We start from the raw sequence: 4,975 nt of genomic DNA, 5'->3' as shown, positions 1-4,975 counted from the left end.
GATCTCTCTGGAAAGTTCTCTCTGAAAACTGTTGGTCTCTTCCTCACATGAGCAAGTCTCCTTTAATTTCTCTCACTGCTTCATTTGGCAGCATTCTTGTTCTAGACAAGTCTCAGATGTTATCAGGTTGATCATATAGGTTTGAGAGAGAGCAGGAGAATAGACCGGGTAAGGTGAAAGCTGAAGTGATTTAGATAAGGAGGGCGGGGCTTCCACATGTGGCTTGAAACTGAAAACTGCTCAATCACAATCAAAACCCACAACAACAAAGCAATATTAAAAACAATGTGCACAAGTGTGACAGTCTCACAGATGCTAAACTTTATAGTCATCAAAACTAAGCCAAAATCATTGAAATATGGCACCCTTGTTTCCTCTGCTCGTGGGTGTGTGACATTAAGACATTCATTGCAAATGTGGATGAGCCTGTTGGGCTGCTTGGGATGATTTTAGTTTCTTTGGCTTGATGTATTGTAAACCTCATATTTTCCCAGATTTGGGTATATATGTAATATATAAAGGCCTATATTGTTATAGATACATCTTGCATTTCAGATCACCATCACGAAAAAGCAGCATATATGTATTTTGCATTTGTGCACTGTAAAAAATTATTGCTGAGATTATTGATCACAACTTAAAATTCAACATTAGAATAAGAAATAATGTGTTGTTTCAAGTTTAAAAAAAGTATGTGTTTGTGCTTGACTTAAAATATTAAGTTCAGTTAACTTTAGTTAGTGTGTGTGTGTTTAGTTAAGTTGTTATAACTAATTGCAGACATATTTTTTACAGTGTGTTTGTGTGTGTGTTGTCAAAAATAACCTTTTGAAATATCTGAAACTGTTTCAATAGGCCCTACTCCTTTTCTGCAGTATCGATACACCAATACCAGCTGATACTTGGGTATCTGCTTTGTACTTGTATTGCGCATCATTTTAGTAATTCCTGCTGGTTTCACGCTCACACCAAAAGCGAGCGCACCACTGATCTATAAAGCCGCCTCTCAAACAGCTCAAGAGCGCCAAATTGACTAGTTTTTAATAGCTTATTGCGCTTAATTGTCAAATACATACAAAGTTATGTCAAAATGCCATTCTTGCCGAGTATTCAGGTAAATACAGTCAGTTTTGGAACGGAAATAGTTGAGAGAAAACGCATGTTAGGCTATAATGGATCTGCGCATATGTTCTTAAAGTGACAGCAACCTAATAAACCTGCTGCTGTCTGTCATGTTAATCAAAGAACAAAAGACAAAGAGAAAATAACAGGCTGATCTTGTTTAATAACTTTAATTATAAGCATTATTTTTTAAAATGGAATCGAATATCGATATTTTTCAAGGTAACTTATCAAATTTGGAAATTCCAGTATCATGTTGTTTTGCTATAATTGTAAGGTCCAAATGTCCGCCCTTATATAGTGAAATAATATGAAAACGACTAGTGAGGACAGTATGTGTTTTATTGGGCAGATCAATAAAATGTCATATGAATTGAGATATTAGGAGATGCCTAATTGGACAGTCTGGTTGAAGAGCAAAGAGACAAATGGTCACAACAGGTAATAAGGTTCTCTCTCTAGACAAATGGTCTCCCGGCCTACACCCACCTATGAATGCAAATTTCCATTGTTAGTACATGTTTCCACGTGAAAGAGGTCTGTTTATCTCTATAATGGAATGTAGCAAAGGGTTTGGGGCCTTTTTGTAACTCAAGTAGGCCCATGATGATAAGAGTGACTCTTACTTAAAGGTGGGGTATGTAATTCTCTTTTTTGGCCATTTTTTCAAAATCACTTAAAATCCTATTCCTATAGCCCACTTACAGCCACTGAGTTAGAAGCACTGAAATGAAAATTAAGCAATTTAATCATCTGTGGAACGGACAGGACTCGAAAAACTCCAGCCAATCATTTCCAAGACCACCTACAATCATTGGACATTGGACATCATGTATCTTAATGTTGGGTCGGGGTCTTCTGTTACTCAGATGAGCCCATGATGTTAAAGGACCTCAAATTCAGCATCATGTATTTCCTAATGACGGGTTCGCATCTCTTCTCTTTCATCCAGAGCTTTTGATGTTTTGTATTGATTATCTTTGAATTGATTCTGAAATTGGCATGATACATTTACCTGACATAATCAATTGTTACATTTGATTATACTAATCGTCTTTGACATTATTTTCATTAAAAGAAATCAAACATGCGCTCACATTTAATGATGCACAGATATCATTAAAACCTTTTCATTTATAGAGTCAGATGAAATAACGAGAAAATACATATTCAAATGTACTGCATTTAATCAAAATATACTTTGCCTCGAGAAAAAAAGACAGTAACATGTAGACCCTTCCGCTTTAAATATCTACATGCATAATAGTTTCCAGCAAGTGTTAAGTTTTTAGGCCTATTTGTTGTCAATTTACACGAACTGGATATAGCCATGGTTAAATTAATTTATTATTGCTTTTTCATAACTCCAAAGTCATTTAAAGTTAAGTATCAACTTAAATGTTTCTTCTAAAACTAATTGGGAGAAATAATAATAGAATAGAAATATTGAAGTCTTCATTTGTGCTCTAATTTGTCCATTGGAGAATCAGCTGAGATGTTAAAGATATCTAATTGGGTCATGGGATTTCTAGAAGCAGAATAACATAAACAGAGTAATTAAAGTAGCCTAGATAACGCTGCTGTAGTTTTTGCATATTATGCAGTTTTTAGGGTGAAGATGACATGTTGTAATCTGATTATTACACAAACACGCTTTCCTACTGAACTGTGTTTTTCATGGGAAAATAACAGGCGTGATGACGCCTCCGGCATGTTTGAGGAATGGGGAAAAAAAATGTAGAGATTGCTCAATTCAAGAAAATGCTGTAGCCTATGCCATGTCACGATCAGAAATGAAAAATAGCCTACCTGCATTCAGTTGACAAGTTCATTGGTTTGTTCAGTATAATACTTTCCTATTTTTGACATGAGTGTTTCCCGCGTCGCGATTTTCGGCAGGGAGTATCAGTTCGACGAATCATTAACTGAATAAACTCACTGAGCAGAACTGAATCAACGTATGAATCACTTTCTGAACTGCGTACTTTTAGGCCTATTGTCTATTTATTTTAATACGTCACGACTTTATTTTATGTAGCCTTCCGACAATGTTGTGAATTTGATAGCCTACATTAGAAAGGCTTATCCGTAATTATAATATGAAAATGTTAACGTCACCCCAATATTTGAGTAGCCTATATTGTAGTGGGGTTATGAGTTAAAAGCCGATGACCTATGTTTTGTTTTTTTACAACTTCTGACGTGTAGGATGTTCTGGAAGGAAGAGTACAAGATGAATCAGCAAAAAAAAAAAAGGAAAAAAAAGATAGCCTACTGACATTCTGGTTTGTTTTTGTTTACATGATGTTCTCCAGTTGCAGCCCTGGGAATGTGTCTGTGCCTGTCTTTATAACATACAAACAATAATTTCATAATATAAATGTATTAATCCTCTGGTGCTGTTCAGTCATTTTACTTCATCAGAATGGTATGAAACTTGATTAAGGTTTTGGCTCTTACTGTGTGAACAAAAAAATCTTGTAGGCCAACATGGTACGAAAAGGTTAAATGGTCCTGAAAAATAGTTTGTTCATGGTCAAAAATGAATATATAGTGGTCGAATGATGAAAAATGGTCGAATTTCATAATTTGGTAGGCTACTGCGCACAGAATCTTCCTGAAAGCTCATTTATTGAGATATCCACCTCATGTTTGGAACACAACTTGTTTAGATTTGTGGCTTTGATTTTTCTCAGTTTTAGAGTAAAACGTGTTTTGGAATATATAGTTCATATAAAAATTGAAGATGGTATTTTTGAGCATTTTTCATAATAATAATAATAATAATAAATGTAAAATTCACTTTTTAAAACTTTTTCACTTCAGCAATAATCTGCCTAGTGTCGTCTTTAGACTACACCGTAAAAAAAAAAAAAAAAGTTGCTAACTTAAATTTAAGTACAATCAACTTGGATGTTTAAGTCATTTAAACTTAAATTACATTAAACTGAATTTAAAAAAAGTTGAATCTTGTATACTTATGAAAAAAGTTAAATACTACTCAACTAATTTTGATGAGTTAAAGCAATGTAAAAACATGTTGTCTGATAACATAATATTTTACAGTGTAAACTTATGTCTTTGGTCTAAAGCATTCAAGATTTATGACCGTTTAAGTTGGAAATTTTATTTTTTAGGTCCATGCTCAAAAAAACTACTGCATAAATATAACTTAGTACCATAAAATCCCCTTAAAATACAAAATATTAAATAACAAATTATGATCAAACATTGAAATAAAATAAAAGTCATTTTTGACCACTTGAACAGAGGGTTAACAATGATATAAATTAGATTAAATAACAAAAAAAAAACTTTATTTTGATAAGTGAATGAACTACTGACCTTTTGTTATTTTTAGTATCATTGCATATATAGATTTTAATGTTTTGAACTGGTTTTTAATTTTATATTTTCTGTTTTCATATACATTTTAAAGTTTTAATATTTCTTTCAAAATTGTATGTTTTTTTTAAATGTCTATATAGTTTAAAAAATATTTTTTTTATTCGTTATTTTTGTACATCAAGTTAAACTAAATGAAAATTAGATTATTTTTATTTTATTTCAGTTACAGTTTGTTTCAAATAAAAAAATAGTTTGTAGGGTTTTAGTTTAGTTTTAGTTACTCAACTACAGTAACCCTGCTACTGACCTTATGGACAATATTCTGTTCTGCTCTGAAGTAAAATCATTTTGTACAAACAAATCTGGAGTTTCTGTGCTGCCCTTGATAAATATTTTAAGGATTAAAATTTAACCTAGGAAAAAAAAGAAAGTTCCTGTTACTTGTAAAATGTATTTAGTAGCAACTAAATAGCAGGTCAAGAATGAAGAACTCAAAGCATGCCGT

This window comes from Scardinius erythrophthalmus, assembly GCF_964197995.2.
Source record: "Scardinius erythrophthalmus genome assembly, chromosome: 22".
NCBI lineage: Eukaryota > Metazoa > Chordata > Actinopteri > Cypriniformes > Leuciscidae > Scardinius > Scardinius erythrophthalmus.
This window is presented reverse-complemented; position numbering follows the sequence as displayed.